We start from the raw sequence: 18,393 nt of genomic DNA on the forward strand, positions 1-18,393 counted from the left end.
CCAGGGACTCAAAGTCCTAGGAAAGGTTATTCCTTGCTAAGAAAACGCAGTTCTGTGCCTTTCTCCCTCTGCAGGCTGCTCTGTTCTGCAGGAGGGTACTGGCTGAAAACTTCAGACATTTCAGGAAAAATAGCTGAATAGTACAACCACCTTTATCTGTTAAGTAATGAAATAAAAAATCTGGTATCTTACCAATTTGCATCATATTTGTCTCAAGATGTGGCAACGCTACTTTAATGAACTCCAGTAAGGCCATGAAATATGAACTCTTCGGAAGTGTTTCATTTACCAGAAAATTCCATGATAGGAAATAGCATTTTATATAGTGGTTAAAGGTTTTGCACAAAAATAGTCACACTAAAGCCACCCTTATCTCAGCACTTTCCTTTGGGCCCTGTGACTCACCCCTTTATTGACACAGGATATCTGCTCAACCAAACCTTTACATGGTATTGCAGGAATAGCTGCATCGCAGTTGTATTTCACAAGTGACATTTAGCGCTGCCATCCTCTGCTCGGCCGTAACGTTTCTGTAGCAACAACCTGCCGATAATATTTGACCCTTTGACATGTATTTCCAAGGCAGAAACCTGAATATTCACCCAGAATTTTGATCAGAAAGTTCTACCATTCTAACCACCAAGAAATTAGTAGGTTTCAAATATCTGCTATTACAGCGAACAGTTCAGCATTTTGTAATACATGTATTTCATACACTGCTATGGTCTTAAACAAGTTTATTTCAATTTTTATCAGAACAAAAAGATTTCAGGAATATGTTGTGTGTACTGTCTCTTCGTTTCTCTTAATAAACAAGCTGATATTTGGATGAACAGGTTGGTATAACTAAGAGTATTTTGTTCCTTTCATAACTAATTTGCCTCTGCAGCTCATTTGTAATAATCCATTAGAGTAACCTGCATTGCAGGGGCAGAGACACTGACTGCATTTGTCTTCTATTGCTTTATATTTTAATTCAACTTTATCTTTCATCATCAGTCCCGCTAATAAATATGAAAAGGTTGAGTTCATTTATTTCTGCACCAGAGGCACTGGTCTCCATGGTTACTCAAAGCCATGTAGCTTTACTTTCACCGTAAGCTTTTTTCTCCCCCGTTACAGAATTTGCATTGGATCCTCCATCTTGAGTCTTTCCACAGGTAAAACGAGCATTTATTTCTATTTCTCCGTATTTTACTGTATGCAAACCAAATCATCTAAAATCATATAACCTTCTCTCCCTTATGTTTCTTATCCAGAGAACTGAGTGGTTTTTATTTACCTAGACCTATTTTGCAGTCATTACAAAAACAAAGGCTACAGGTTGGGAGATGAACGGTGCTACTCCTGGTCCTGGTTAAATCGCTTCTTCATTACAAAATGGCACAGCCAAGGGTCCAGAACAGCTTTGCAAAAGGTTTATTTGTACCAGTCAAGTTACGTTACACAACAGCTTTTAAAACCCTGCGTTGAGTTTGAAATGGAGTGCTGCAAACTTTGGCCATGCGCAGTACATTGAGTTTTAAAATTCTGACATTGATTTCATGTTCTTTTGTAAAATGTGAACGTTTGGGAAGTTGGTGGTATTAGCACATCACCTAACAGCTTTAACGTGCTATAGGAGAGCACTCACCAACCTCCTGATCACTTTGAGTGTAAAAATGAAGGTAAACTAAGTGAGGTTTTGCTCATTTTCTTCGTTATTAAGTGCAAACTACTGCCATCAACTCTTAGAATAAACATTCCAGCCTCGTACAGCAATAATACAATCAGAAAACTGCCAGCCAAAGACCCGAAATGTAACACTTCTTCCTAAGGTCATAAAACACGAACCGTTAAGAATAAATTCAGGCAGCTGTTCCTAAAAACCTTTTGGTAGTAAAAAAATAATGACTTTGATACTTAGTACCTACATAGTTGATGGGAAAAGTCTTGGGTGGAGTTCTGGCAGGTCAGAGGAGCCTGGTGCTGGTGGAGGGTGTCTCTGAAACAACAACAGGACAGAAATTAATCCTGAAGAAGAGGAAATAAAATTCTTAAAGGGTTGACATGGGGTGGGGAGAGGAATCAGCATCTCAGAACTGAAGTTACTTCCCAATACAAGATAAGTGGCTCTGTAAACAGTGCTGACAATGCGAAGTTGTTTACTTTCGCACCTGGTTCTACAGACTTTGCAATCAGCTTAGCTGGATTAATACCCACCAGATAAAAATAGAGTAGAGCACAGGGGAAATGAGTTTTAAAGCCCAGAAAAATGCAAATGAATTAATGGCATTGGAAAATACTGACTACAGAAGAAATATAGAAAGGGATTTGGTTTTGCTTCTGGGGTTTTTAAGAATTCAAATAATTGATTAATCCTGAATTCAGGAGATAAATTAATTTTTCTGTAGTGCAACAATTCAAACCTCTAGCTAAAATCAGTCTCAATGGAAAATGAAGAGTCTGGCCTTGCTGTAAAGCTAACGGTCTTCAAGCTTTAAACATATTTCCAGAGAATAGTTTGCTATTTAGACGTAATCCTCACATTTATTTATATTTAACTCTCATTTATGTGCTTCTGCTGTGCAAACATTTCTTGATAGTGTCCACTGTTAGTTCTTTGGAATAGATACTGGTTCTCCATATACATCCAGGCACAATTTAAGTAAGTATTCATCTATATAATGCCCAAGGTGCCATCGGGAGGATGTGCAGGATGAACGGGGGCTCCGCTGACGAACTCCCCATTTCCACATCTGGGAGATGAGCAGCACGTGTTCCCAGCAGAGGCAGCTCCTCGCTGTCTGGATCCTTGCTATGGGGGAGAAACGTAGCGATAATCATCGACAGATGCACGGGGGCTGGAAGTTTTTATGTGCAGACCCAAACAAAAGGAGATGGGCTCCTTTCAGCGGGCAGAGTACTAGAAATGTTAATAATGAAAAATGTTTTTTCAACTAAGGTTGAAAATCAACAGTCACAACCGCTGAGGATAGACGGGATGAAAAATCTGAATTGATCACATAAGAACTGCAAAATAAAAAGGAGAAAAAACCCCAACCAAAAGCAGCTGTAGAGACAGCCAGCTGTACTGATTCACCATGGGATAATACATTTTCTGTATATTCCATAAAAGTGGAGAGAAAGAAAAGTTTAAAAATCACTCAGGTTTTCAAAGAAAGATAATCTGTCCTTCATTTCTAGAGCAATATTGCCAGTGGTCATACCCAGAGAAAACAGGGCAGGAATAGTGTTTGAGTGACAGTAATCACATTTAACGGGCTGGGTGAAATCTGGCTGCAGAAAGCCCTGATCAGCACAGTCAGACTGAAATAAGGACTTGAGCCTCAAACTAACTTTAACAGTAGACTCAGGCTGTCCCATAGCTCAGGAAACCCCTCTTCCACTCTGATTTGCAACCGGTTATTTTAGAACTGCTTATTCTTAGAACTTACTATCCAGAATTCCTCAAAATAGATGATGCCATAATTTGCTTTGATGAATAATACCTTATTACTTGCATAGTACTAGAGGTATTAAGATTCATAGATAGATATACTTAGTCCCTTCTGACCTGCAGGCTCTCTGTTTTCTGTACACCCTCCACATTCTATTGGGTGACTTGTGTAACTGGGCCATAAATCCCTAGAAAGGTGACTCCTCCCGTTTTACATCTACCCACACCAAACTTGGATCACTCGTCACCAGCTTCTGTTAAAGGAACGACTTCAGTCATCAATGTCTTAAAGGACAGTAAATGAGAGCAAAGGCGCCAATCCACACGACCTGACAGTATTTTGTGAGAACGGGCTGAGGAAAGCTTTCTGTCACTGTGGGACAAGTGCCACCCAGCTTAAAGGACAAGGGCATACGGAATGTCTGTGCTGTGCACATCACACAGCCCTAAGATGAAATAATTCCTTTGTGGTCAGGCTGCTGTGAAACTTCAAGGAAAAATGATCTGGTTGCCTGCTAAGGAAGAGGGGGGAGGGGGAGGAAGTGGCTTGAAATTCCAAAGCCTATTAAAGTCATCAAAAGAGAAAGGTTCAAGCGGTAACAACTAGCTGTTCACCTCTAGATGGCTGGATTCATGGCTGTCACAATCTAATGAAGGAGGCTCTCTCATTAGGATGGCATCCATACCATAACAACCACCGCTGGCACCAACTGCAGCCCTGGCTCACTGAAGGCCAAGTCCCAGTAAAACTAAACTGGGTTTATGTCTAATCCAGGCTCTAGAGGCCTCAGGTGAGGTTCTGGCATTCCGCTGGCCTCAGTGCAAATACATAAAGCCTTGTTTCTCCGCTTGTCTATTAGGTCAGGCTTGAGACAGCCCAGCATAGTGTGGCCAGTTTACATTGTACCTGGAACACACAAACTGGAAACAGATCTCTGCTGAGATGCCCCATATGCCTTTATTCTTCCTCCCAAACTTGGAAACTATTAATTACCTTAAAGATCCAACAATGAGCGAATAAACCGAGGAAACAAAAATTAAAGACACTGTAGAGGAATTTAGCATTTGAAAGGCAGTATAACGTGTTTAGATGAAGCTAGATCCAATAGCAGGAACAAAAGGATTAAGGCATTTGAGGGAGCTTTTGAATAATAAAGTACACACTACAACTCCACACTTGCAGGCAAATAAAAGACATGGCATGTAGAATCATGCCTGAAAGATTAAAACTTCTGGTGGCAGCTTTAGAGAATTCAGTCAGTTGCATGTTAACAGGCAGCCAAGTTATCCAGGGAGACAAGTCGTGTGGCATAATAATATCTAAGGCACTAAAAGCCCCCTCAAGAAATGCACTTTGAAGCCCCTAAGAGCCAGGGCCCTGGCTGATAAAGCAAAATACGCCAGAGCGGTAAGAAAATGACCCATTTAAGAGCACAGTGGTTACTCTGACAACCGCAACCCAGCATCAGAACAGCCAAGCTGGGTCAAAAGGTGATCACTTCCAGGTTGTATCACACCCAGGAAACAGCTTAATGCACAGACTGTCAGATTCTACCTTCTGCTGAACAAAACTAAACGCTGGGCTGAACGTGTCTGCTTGCTCAGTTTTGTTTCACACCGGGCTGAAGTCGGCCTGAACACACAGCAATGTTACATTTAAGACAAGCGCTCTAAGAACTGCTGATGGGACACGGAAAATTGTTTCCCTTCTACCCAAGTATCTACAAGATGGTCCAGAAATCCACTTTGGTCCTACTTTTATGGTGCAGATGTGGGGCATCTACCCCTCAGGGACCAGGAGCCCAGCCCAGCCAGCCAATTTATCCTCTGTCCCTGGCCATTCTCTTTGCCAACAGCCTCCGGAGCAGGCAGGACAGCAGCCCCTCCCCTGTGTAACACAACAACCCTGGTGGGAAGCAGCTGGGCACACGCAGGAGGTGTCTGCGTGGGCACAGCCACACAGTGCCCCAGCGGAACCGTTCGGCATCACTGTCAGGATTTCTGACCCCGTTCCAAACAGCATGTTTATTCAGGCTATTTGCAGTGCGCCCGACCATTACAGCTAAAATACTCAGCTATTTTCACTGACAGCAAAAATAATAGATTACTTGAGAAAAGGAGGAGGGTTATTATTTCACATAGAAAAAAAGAAGTTAACCTTCCACATGCTGCGTCTCTGGAACTTAGCTGGTGACTTGAACATTCTTACTCTGACAGCAATCATTTCAGATCCACCAAAAAAGTCTCCTCTAAGGCTACCGAGTTTAAAGCCTTGGTAGTTCAACTTAGATGTATTTACAATAACTGTCCTGGGGTAGTTACCCTCTGAATGGAGCTCCTCATCACTTCTGCTGCTTCAAAGCAGAGAAAGGAGCAATGATAAAATATTTCGTCCATGCTGCTGGACTGTGGTGATAACTTTGAGTACTAATAATGTTCCCACAGCTCCTGAATCCGTTTATTTTACATCTGCTGTCTACCACCTGAAGCAGCACTAAAAGGCATTTCCCTCGACACCAATAAACATATTTGCTCCTGTTAGTGGCAGTGAAAGACCACTGAGCTTTCTGAAGTGGATCAGCACCGCTGCAGATATCCAGAGAAAACACAAGAGCAGTTCTCCACAGAAACCTGCAGCAGCAATTTGAACTCTGCTCTGAAAGAGAAAAGGGGATTCTTGGCTATCTGGTAATAATTGTTTTTCAGATATGGTCATTCTCGCAGGTATGAATACCTAGACTGTAGAAATCAAAACAGGGCAAACCCAGAAACCTGTTTCTTTGGCAGCTCCAAAACCAAACAAACATTCTCACTTTTTTTTCCAGCAAAATTTTAAAAATTATTATTTGGATTTAATTTTTAATATAGTTCTATACATCAGTGGTAAAATAATTTTCATTTCCACTAAACAAAAATATTTAAAGTTCAACATTAAAATCTTACTATAACCCTATGAACTCAGACTTTTCCAATCAGCCTTCTTTGGATTGCTGCCAGCCCAGCCAGCACAGTGCCAGCAGGCTCTTGGGAGACATTTTGGGGGAAAAGTTTGAATTACAGAACCAGAAATCTAACAGTCGTCCTGTGAGCCCAGAACGTGACAGGATGGGGAGTACAAACTGCAGAATTTTCTTCCTGAGCAAACACAAAAGCGCTTCCTGACGCTGGTACCTGTCAGGAGCTGGAGTCGGCTGAGCTCAGCGACCTCACCCGCAGCACCAACAAAAGCTTCCAGTGACAACCCCTGTAAATGGACTCCACAGAATTCTGTCTGAAGAGCACCTCATCCTCCCCTTTTCCTTCAATCTGTGGGATTTCTGTGAAAGCTTTCCAGGTGACTATTGACTCTTGCATCAATTTTCTTAACTCTGATGGACCAGCAGATGGGGGGGGCTCTTCCTATGGTGATCTGTTACTAGTCGCCTAATTAGAAGACAATATAAAGTTTGAGGCGTGCTGTTTCCAAACAGAAGGCAATCATATCACTCTCTAGCATTATATACTGGTCTCAAAAGCATGGTAAACAGGTCACAGACTGACCGGGTGGGTTTCATTCTTAAACAGCTTCCAAAGTAAATAATACACAACAAAAATGGGAAATTTACCTATTAGAATTCAATTCATCCCCTCATCTGATTGCTTTGTAACTCAGAAGTCACACACCTTATCCTTCTTAGCATGATCATATTATCATCATGGCATAAATCATAAGCTCTTTCTTCCTGTTGTTGTAAACATTTTGTATAAGCACTTCAGAGCAAGGCCAATTCCATGCAAGCTCTAGAAAGCATCGTATATATCCTTTTGGCTGAGATTAGCCATTAATGACAGCCTTTCACTTATGACTTATGATTAGAATCTGTTCAAGGGAAGGATAAATCAGGCTTCCTTTAGTGAAGTACAGTGCCACAAAACCATGTAAAAACTGTCTATAAATAGTAATGAGATGCATAAAGTCAAGAGAATTTAGAAAAGGCAAAGGAGAAAAAAACCCCACAACATCCCCTTTTTTTCCCCTCAGTCTCTTTGGCAAAGATCTATTCAACAGTTGTAATAATGATCACCGCACAAATCAATAACCTTGCTGAAGCCACACGGAAGTACAGTTTATTAGCTGTTCGAGGAGGAAACAGAAACACACGGATGCAGCAGCTCTGCCAAGAAAGTGGGGGATGCAGAAGAGATGTGACAGCTCTGAAGAATCTCACTGCAAACTGTGTTCTCTCTAAGTGTATATACTCTAAGGTTTTGTGCTCAGCCATGTTATCCAGCAGGCTTTCTTCTCTTCAGTGATGGATCTAGTTTCTCACTAATATAATCCGTTTCCTGATCTAGTGTTGCCAGAAGGAGCATGTCCTTTAAAAAGACAAGCCTGGATTTGTTTTGTTATTGCCATTGGTGACAGGTCTGATAGTTTGTGTCTACCAGGCTTCCTAAGGCACACGGCGCTGCCTCCCGCACTCTCAGTCTCTCAATTTATTTCTAAGTAAGAAGCGGTAATATGTTTGGGGCTTCGCCTCGTGTGTTAATCTTCAGGAAAGCCAAAAGGGAATAGGAGTGAAAGAAAGAATGAGACAAACTAAGATACATAATAACAATGATACCTTGGACTTCTATCTGCAGGAGCACAAAGGGCAGAAACTGGCCATTGGATCTTCACAATATCCTTCTAACACAAGTATTCTCATTTTACTAGTAAGATAACTCTGTGCATTCTTTGCAGCGATGCCCCGTCTAGTGGCACCATCTAAGGAAGTGCGTAAGACAGGGGCAGATCCAACCAGGGACTACTACAGTGACCTGCTTAATAAAAAAACCAAAAACACATACAAAAAAATCCACCGTGGGACCAGATGGATGCATTTGAGGATGCTAAAATTGCTGGTTCACATAATTGTGAGGCTGCTGCCAGTCATCTTAAAGGTCAGGGCAATCAGAGGAGGTTCTTGATGACTGGACAAAAGCCAGATGTCATGCTTAACTTCAAGAATGCCAAGGAGGAAGACAGAGGAATCTACAGGACGTTCAGCCTAACCTCAGTCCCAAAGAAAATACGAAGTGAATCATTTTGGATTCCATTTCCAGCACTTCAAAGAAAATGAGGTGATTGAAAAGAGTCAGCATACATCAAATAAGGGCAAACAATGGTTAGCCAACCTAATTAACAGCCAGGTAGAAAGCACCTTGGCAGAAAAAGTACTGATGGTCCTTGGACACAAGCAGCTGAACCTGAGTCAGCAGAGTGCTCTGGCAGGAATGAAACTATGGGCACACTTGCATTGGTACAGGCACAGCCAACAGACCCACGGGTGTCATCACTTCTATTTTGCCACGAGACTGAGTCTGGAGTGCTGTGCCTGGTTTGGGGCTCCCCAGTTCGTGAAGGATTTACTGGACTGACATACTTGGAGCAAGTCCAACAGAGCACAATCAAGATGCTCAGTGCTGGAGCACACACATTATGAGAGGCTCAGACAGCCAGTTTCTTCAGCCTGGAGAAGTGCAATGGATGTAAGTTATGGAAAGAGAAACATCAATCAGACACAAGGAAAAAAAAACTAGGTGATGATGTAGTCAAAGAACTACAGGAACAGGTTCCTGTAAAATCTCCCTTCTTGGAGATGTTCAAATTTGGCAAGGACAAGATCCTGAGCAGCCTAACCTAACTTCTGTTGGTCCTGCTTTCAAGAGAGAGCTGGATCTGATGGCCTCCAAAAGTTCCAACTTCTGTTATTCAGTGATTCTAACTGAGGCACAGAAGCAAGAAATTACTTGAATTCTACCTGTGGTCTTAATCATGTTAACTCTAAGCTTTAAAGTCAGCATTTCTGGGCTATTTATTCCATTCCCTAACTGCTGGGGAATCCCCACGTGGTATTAGGATTAGGTAGGTTTTGGTTAAGTAGGTTTTCTGCCTTCTTGCACAAGTTAAATTATAAATTTTTAAACATGCAGTGTTGCACTCACATTATGCAGTGGCACTCCTAGCAAAATGTGCAAAGTCCAAGTCTGCTGCTATGTGTGCTGCTCATGTACAATTCTCAAAGTGAATTTATTCATTATTCACTAATGTATCGCTTGCTGGCAGACTCAGGCCAGTTCCCAAGGGACTGAGAGTTATATCCACAAACCTTCAAAGCAGGAGTTAGCTTTTCCACAAAGGTGCTAAAATGAATGGCTAGGGAGGCTCAACTAGGCATCTTAGCCTGGCTTTCAGTCTTTCTGAAATGAGTTACAGCATAAACAGCAGACTCCAAGGCTGTCTGTCCTAGAGCAGTGTTTTCTTCATCAATGCAGTGTCTAAGTAAAGCACATACAATACCAGAATAGTAATAGCCTCAAATTATAGGTCCCTTTGCAAATCAACTCATACCAACGGATTTTCTCATCTAAGACATTTAAACATTTGGAGGCTCTTGCACATAGAACAACAGCGAAGGTCCCCAAGGAACAACTCAAACTGATTTCACTTTCTGGAATAATACCACAGACAAAAATAAACAAAAATAATACCATCCATCTGAAGCATGAGGCAGCATTATATTCAGAAAGGAGTCTGCAATTCTAATGGGAATCAGATAAGGCTAATAACAAAATAGATGGACCAAACAGACATGACAAAGCACAAGGAGTTCACACACCTTTCCTTCACTTGGCTTCACTCCAAGTCAATAGCAGTAGCCAAGTCAAGGAAAATCCTGCTTCCCAAGCTGCCCTGCTGTTTCAGTGTTATCATAATACAAACCAACCTTCTGCCTCCTCCTCAGAGACTATGAACAAGCAAACAGGCTGTGTGGATGTGAGACAAGTGAGCTCAAGCTCGTACCAGAAAGACATTTAGATGTAACCTCAGTGACTCTAAAGAGCCTTTATAGTTTCTGTACTTCGGTTTGATTATCTGTAAAATAGGGGCAATGAAGCAGTATGAAACATCATACATAAACTCATCAATTATATCACATTAGGTCCAGCAGCACTGAGGGAACGGATGAGGTTGTCAGAACAACGCATTGCAATTTATGAGTGCTGTCTCCTCTCCACCTGCAACACACCTCACTATAGAACTGAGCTTCAGCTCCCTGGACACTTCTTCAGCACTAGACGACTATTGGGTCATGGGGACAGGCTGAACAAACTCAGTTCTCTCAGCCTCTCTTCACTGAGCAAGTTCTACAGCCCAAGTATCTTGATGACCTTCCCATGAGCTAAATCAAGTTTATCAATATCACAATCATATTATTCCTGACGAATTCCCAGTAAGAACAAACTTAACATTCCTAATAGAGAAATGGTGCTAGAAAAAGTATTCATAAAGGAGAAGTATTAAAACAGACAGATGTTGGTACTGCTGTATTTCCATGTAAGGCAATGGGAACTGAAAGCACATAGCACCTTAGATGCTCCAGCAGATACCAGACATGTGGCAAAACTGGAAGCATTAGATTTAGCCTGGCAAAATATACAGAATTCTGATGCTCATTGGGAAGGCATTCAGACAAACAGAGAGGCTGACCCACCCACATAGGAGGTGAAAAATTACACTCAGTTTCCAAGAGCAATACAGCAGGAAACAAAGATCAATGAGGTTGGGCGTATATGTCAACCTCTAGTCAGCAGCTGTGATGCTGCTCTACAGTAGTACAAGCAGAAATCTGACCACAAATACAGGCATAGCCAGTGTGCCTGCACTGTCACATCAAAGCTCAGTAACTCATCTCCAGCTGAGACCAACAGCTGATGCTTGGAGTATAAAACTCCTGCCTGGAATGCTCTCCTAACCTACAGGAATTTGCAGCATAGGGAGTCCTAGAAATAGGTAACTTTGCTAAATTACTTTGTCTGATCGAGTTCAACATACACAAATCTTCTTTCATTTACAACTGCAACAGTGAGTTCCAAACTTAATTGACATATTGCAGGAAAAAAAACTCCATTAGTTCATTTTGAATCTATTTCTTCATAATTATTTCTACCTACTGTTTCATGCAATTTTAGATTTCAAAGAACTCTAGTGCATTCCTCTTCAGTGTGGAAAAGAGAACGCTAAAATAATTGTCTGCTTGGCTGCTTCCCAAAGGACTGTGGTCCCGAACTCCCATTCTAGATGCCTTTTCTAGTTCTGCTGCAATAGCACCAGAACTTCAGTCTGTAAAGACAAAGCCACAGATTTAGAATGGCACAAGGTTTTTACTTACTTTCTTTGCACTTTTGCTAATAATCCCTAACATTCTATTTTCTTTCTTGCCTGCTGTGCTGAAAGTTTTCATGAAGCCACCTCTAATTACTTCATGATCTCTTTCTTTAGTGAGAAATGCTGATTCAGAGACCAATACCATACACATAAGGCTCACTCGCATCACCCTCACTTGTATCACATTATATTTATTGACATTTCATTTTGGCTACAAGTTTTTCCACTCAGTCTCTCAATGTTGCAGGGCCTGTCTACAGCTCGCTGCAGTTGGCATTCACTTCTGTGATCTCAAAATAACCATGTCAACAAGCTTTCCCATCTCATTGTATGCCTCATTTTCTAAATTATTGGTGAACGCTGAACAGCATGCTAGACATACAGCTAGCATCCAAAAGACTTCTTCCCAAGTCTTTTGCTCAGTAGCAGATAATCATTTGGATCGCAACAGAATGAAGGAGACAGCATTGCACTTGTACGCTTTGCAGGCCCATCATGGAACATATGCGAATAGTGACTTTTAGCAGCCAGACATGAGCACAGCCACACTGCTTAAGTGGGAGGAGAAACAGCCCAAAATAAAAATAGAAGTAATAATAGTCCCACCACTGATACAAGCCTCCATTTCTTCTTCCTATAAAAAGAAATATAATTTTGTCTTAGTAACAACGGACACAAAAAATTGTTGTTACAGTCTGGAAATTCGTGCAGTAGTTTTGTTTTACAATCCCATATTGTCCTGCTACAGGGGGCACTCTGGAAATGAAAGACTTAAGCAGGAATGGGGGGGCTGTTGCATGGATTAACGAGACTTTTCTGGAAGGGACACTATCAGGGAACAGTTCTTCGACAGGTAAAGTTGTGTCAACTAACAGGGAATAAAACAGTCTGTGTGGACTACGGCAACGCCTGGCTCACCAGGGGGTGAGCGCTGCAGAAGGGCTGGAGAACAGGCAGGGGGAGCCCAGTTCAGCTGAACCGAACCCAGCTAAGCCGGGTTGGGGTGACTCCGGCTGAGCAGAGCCCAGCCCAGCTGCTGGGGTGACTGGCTGGTGCACGTGCGCGCGCACACACACACACACACACACACACACACACACACACGTATTTTCTGCAGACTGTTTTGCATTTTTGTTCTTGGCAAACCAGAGCAGCTTGGGAAATATTTGCAGGTCTGGCTATTTCAGCAGGAACAGCCTAGCAAGGAGCACGCAACAATCGCCCGAGACTGGCTTGCAGCTTCACTGCTGCTGGAGGAAGAATATAATTTCCATAGTAACTGTTTTGCAGCATACCAGCTATGCTTTCTATAGTATTTTGCCACCCAGCTGAATTACAAAAAAACAAGGGTAAACATGCTATTCTCATATATATTTTTTTTTCCCAAGCCATATTGACACACAGGCTCTGCGACAAAATGAATGCTACTGAAGCCCAAAAATATCTGCACAGAATATAAATATATTATGAAATAGCTTTTAAACTCTGCCCTAAAGCACTTTCTGATTGGCTGCCAATGATGTCACACATCCATAAAGCCCAATAAAATGCCTGGGTTAACAAGTCCCATTTCTGTGCATGAGCTTCACACAGTAGGAGCACAGACCCCCCCCGGACAGGTGGGGGTTAACCACACCATCAGGTTAGCCATACCCTCAGGTTAACCATACCCTTGAGTTAACCATACCGTTGCCCCGGTGGTTAAAAACCTACACCTCCCCACGAAGCTGCACTGCTGTCTGTGCTTGCAGACTCATCTAAACCATACTTAACTAAGCGCTGTTTACTTTGGAGAAAAGCCTTTCTAAAGGATACAGTCAATCACTGTCAGGTTTTAGGTATTAAAGATACACTCATGCATATTCAGGCAAATTAGTTTGGTCTCATCTGGCAGCTGTGATCTTACATTTCAAGCTGAAGGTGATCTAAGTACGGTACCCTTTTTCAAATAGGAACTTGACCTTCAGTCCTGTTTGAATAAACTGTTATTAAAGTGAGTAACATTTTACAAAACCCCTAACAAAACTACGATCTACAATTTTAGAAAGCTCAAAACATAGTGCCAGATATACTAACTAAGCCTTAAAACATACTATTTTGGCACCAATTGCCCAAATAGTAAAATTTATTAACTCTTTCTGTGCACTCGTGCTTAGAGGTTGCCTGACAAGGAATCCTGGTTTGCAGGTTTAGGTACTTTTGACAAATGGAGCATTCTATGCAGAGAGAAATTCGCTGTATAAAATACTAATTGTGTATGATGCTGAATTACCAGCAACCAATATTTGTTTCTTACTATGAATAAAATCCTTGGAGCTGGCTTAGTTTCAAGTGTTATTATGCAGATAGCGTGTGGCGTTGTAGTAAGGAATCTTATGCATGAACTGAAAATATACGGAATTTGATCACCTTATTCTAGGCTGTTTTGCTGCCAAATGTGGGGTAATTTGTATATAGCAGCCTATGTAATAGTTTGCACCCATACTTCCAAAGCGGGCATGGAAGCAGACCACATAGAAATAGGAAAACATTGCCCAATTTGCTACATAAAACTTCGTTTTTTAAATCATTGTCTACAGTTTAGGAACTGTAGACATTCAATAGGAATGAACTGCAAACTACCCGGTTCAAATATGCAGCTGCTGTAAGGTACGGTGTCACTGCAGTGCTCAAAGCAGGATCGCAGTATAAGAGAAAATGCTGTGTGTTACTGTCTGCCACTGTTCCTTCTGCCTCCCTGTTCAGCTGCATATTGATGGCAAAAATGCTAAAATCAGTCAAAGGAAAAAAAAAAACCAAAACCAAAAAAGCCCAGTGTCTGGAAACCTCACGTTTTCCTCGATGACTCCTAAAGGATCCCTTTACTACTGAACCCCAGCACATACCATCAAATATTTCAAGTGGAACAAATTCATTAACTTGTAAACGTTATTTAACTAACTGCAAGGCAGTGACGGAAACCCGGAGCACTGGTAAATCAACTCCAGGCAGGCAGTGCATTTCATGTGTTAATACTTGCCATCTGCTCATGTTGCATTTTTTTACCACAAGAACAAAATGTGACTGCTGAGTAAAGGCACTTAAAAAAAAAGAAATAGGAGAAACCTGGCCTCAGCCATAAACTAGGAGTTTATTTGGATTTTTTTTACATGTGCACACATACTCTCTCTGCTAAAAACAGAACATACATGAAACAGTCTTTTTAGCTATTGCTGCTTTATCATAGCTACGCTACGAAATTTTAAAGAAAATGCCTGTGCATGTTTGGTACTCCAGACAGCAAGAAATTTGCCTCAGGGAGAAACCCTTTGTAAAAGAGATGGGGGAAGGGAACATGCTGGTAGAAGGAGCACAAGGAACCACCACAAGTGTTGTGTGCACATTCGCGTTGGAGGCTCTGGAGAAAACCACTCGGCACTGCAGTTCCTCAAGGCTCCAGCACAGCAAAGCACCTTTCCTGCTGCACAACCATCGAACCACGCACAACGCTGCCTGGTGGTCAGAGACAACGGCCCAGCCAGGAAGGGCTGGGTACCGGCAGATGGAATGTTTCTCCACTTGGAGAAACATGCAATTTTTAAATGACTTATTTTCCAAAAATTAGCTTTGTAAAAAAAGAAGTTCTAACTTCCTACCCTCATGAAAACTAAAGGTGAACAACATTTTGCCCCCCAAAATGGGCCTATGACTTACAGGATGCCAAGCTTTGTTTTAGTTTTGGCCAAAATGGTATTTCCTTGGACATTCAGTGTGCTTCTAGTAATAATCCTAAAGAGCACTCAAGCATTTCAGCAATGCAAGTGAAAAGGAATTTGCTATGGCACCAAGGAATAAATATTTCTGAAATTATGTGCCATGAAGTTCTGCTTAGCTGTTGCCAAGTAAAAAAAAGAAAGAAAATCGCCTGATCCACATTTGTGTCTTTTAACAAGTATCATGTTTTAAATGGGTGATTGTAAGGAAAGTATCCGATTAATCACTTTGATGCATGACATCTACCATCAGTATCCCAGATACACGGAGCAGCAGCTCCTCATCTAGATGGGAAGATTCCAGAGCAGGTTTCTTTACAGAAGCTGCCAGGGAGAGAAGCCCGCGTGGTGATGGTGCATGAGATGGAAACCTCTCCACTGGACGCTGGACAAAACCTTCTCACAAAAGTCGCTGGACAGTAACTGTGCATGAAAAATGGCTCTAATATACAGCCCAGGTGTAATGATAAAGTCAGCGTGTGAAACCTGAAATCATGACTTCTGGCTCTCTCATCCATTTCCTATTACTAGCCTGTAGAACTATTTTACCTTCATAAAACCACAGCACAGTGTAATTTCTCTGGATGTCACTTTTCTTTGGATGTATTTCCACTGTTACCTACCATGACTTGATTTTGGTAAAGCTTCATTAGCTGCTGGGGTCCTACTTCCAATGACTGGAAACAGTAAAAACAACCAAACCAAACCAACAACAACAAAAAAACCAACCCCAACCAAACAAAACCAAGCAAACCCAACCCACAACAACAAAAGTTAAAATACTGTGGTTGCAACCAAAGTAAAACAAACATCAGCCTATGTCACACACAAACATAAAACAACACTAACAGGTTATATTAACACCACAAATACTTGAACACAAGGCGTTCTTCACAGCAAAAAACCCTTATCTGGTCCCAGATCCTCCATACTTAAAGCTCATGCCTTTTTACTTCCACCCCGGATCTTTGACCAGATCTTTCCTCTCCACAAAACCCAGGTGTTTCTTGAATTCACTCAGCATTTCCAACACTTCACTCATTCTCACACTAATGAAACCCATATGTTTAAGTATTACTGTCCTCAGTTCCTTCCCTACTGCTCTTTTCCCGAGATTTGAATTCATTTTGTGAGTAGCTTTCTTTGTACTAAAAACATTGCACAGATTTTATTAACATCTTTCACAATTTTCAATAATACCGTGAAATCACTTATTTAGATGTGACAGTTTTGATGCTATGAAATAAAATTTTAACACAGAAATTTTTCCATGTTGAATATCTGTAGGGAGGACTTTTGTATTTAAACCCTTTACTAACTCATAGTATCTTCCTGGGTCATGTACCAGTTTATCTAGTTAAAAAATGGATTCTTTGTTCACCTGTTCTTTTTTAATCCTTTAAAAAGGGGCTTCAGATGGAAAGCTGAAGTATGATGATAGTTTATCAAACAAGTTTCATGCAGCAAGAGTCTCCTACTCAGGGCTCGTGGGCACTTCCACGTAGCGCCAGCCCACACGGTAGATCATGGTACAACCACGATAAACTAACATTACTTCTGTTTGCATCCAATTCCCATCAGCAAGTTGGTGCATGTGTTTCCTTTTGCCCTTTTGTCTGGTGTGTTTAGCCAAAAAGCAGTTTGTGCCTGGAACTACTGTCGGTCACGTGCTTCAAGATCCAGCCCTTACTACAAATTATAAAAGCTTTTTTTGTTTAAGTAAAATGTTTTGTAAACAGAAAATCATTTTGAAGGTCAACTATTTTTTTTTTGGTGCAGAATTAAAAATAGGCACAAAATAAACACAGAAATGTTTGCTTTTGTCACACAGACCACAATTCCTACAGACATTCCTCTGATGAGACACCATTACACAAGTATACATTACATGGTTACAGAAATAAGTGGAGAAGCATACCACGCTGTGGAGACAATAATCCACAGAAATATGGTAAAACAAAGTTCCCATCAAACTCACCACAACTATGGCTGGCAAAAATGTTATTTCTCAATGTATTACAATTTGTCTGAGACGTTTAACCCTAACATTGTCTGAGCCGCAGCATATTTCTGCACCTCAGCTAGAATTTAAAATGTAGTTGGTAGAGCATAAACTGAGAAAAATACTATAACCAAAGGAACCAAGAAACAGGGAAAACAGGCATCCTTTTTTAGTAAGAGAATTCTAATATTTTGGGAAATCACAGAATCCCATCATGTCAGGGGTTGAAGGGCCCTGGAAAGCTCATCCAGTGCAATCCCCCCATGGAGCAGGAACACCCAGATGAGGTTACACAGGAAGGTGTCCAGGCGGGTTGGAATGTCTGCACAGAAGGAGACTCCACAACCCCCCTGGGCAGCCTGGGCCAGGCTCTGCCACCCTCACCAGGAAGAAGTTTCTTCTCAAATTTAAGTGGAACCTCCTGTGTTCCAGTTTGTACCCATTGCCCCTTGTCCTGTCACTGGTTGTCACCAAGAAGAGCCTGGCTCCATCCTCCTGACACTCACCCTTTATATATCTGTAAACATTAATGAGGTCTCCCCTCAGCCTCCTCTTGTCCAGCTCCAGAGCCCCAGCTCCCTCAGCCTTTCCTCACGTGGGAGATGCTCCACTCTCTCCAGTTTCTCTTAGGACCAGCGTATAAATGGCACACCTGTAACAGAGACTCTGGGATGAAAAAAATCCAGACAAGTAATTCTGCTAAGAAAGGGACCTTACAGCACCTGTCACAACGTACTGGGCATTCATGTTAGAGATACAGCAGCCAACTTTGAGCTTTTATTATTTCATTGCCTTTTTTTTTCCTTAAGAATCAACGGCAGCGCAGCACAGGTTTATGAACAGGAACCCTGAACCACTGAGATGGTGAACTGCAGGTATTTTTCATGCAGTGTTTTGTAATGATGAATGCACACAATCCTGTTTAACAAGAGATATGACGGCACAGATCCTCATACGAAGACAGAAACAGAAGTACAAACAGCTGAAGCCATCCTGCATTGCCCAGCAG

The 18,393-nt window shown here is 41.7% G+C and overlaps 1 long non-coding RNA gene across 2 annotated transcripts in view; it reads right to left on the reverse strand.

The window, feature by feature from the left end:
* Window positions 1–1,408: 1,408 nt before the first annotated feature.
* The window catches only part of LOC309446103, a 35,151-nt gene continuing 18,166 nt past the window's right edge, over window positions 1,409–18,393 (reverse strand). Inside the window, exon 4 of one of the 2 annotated variants that reach the window (XR_014185410.1) lies at window positions 1,409–1,984. This is a non-coding gene — a long non-coding RNA (uncharacterized lncRNA). Of the gene's footprint in view, window positions 2,014–18,393 lie in introns of both variants that reach the window. The other variant, XR_014185411.1, reaches the window with a different exon arrangement.

The sequence above is a fragment of the Streptopelia decaocto genome, assembly GCF_964273445.1.
Source record: "Streptopelia decaocto genome assembly, chromosome: 14".
In the NCBI taxonomy this organism is placed as follows: Eukaryota; Metazoa; Chordata; class Aves; order Columbiformes; family Columbidae; genus Streptopelia; species Streptopelia decaocto.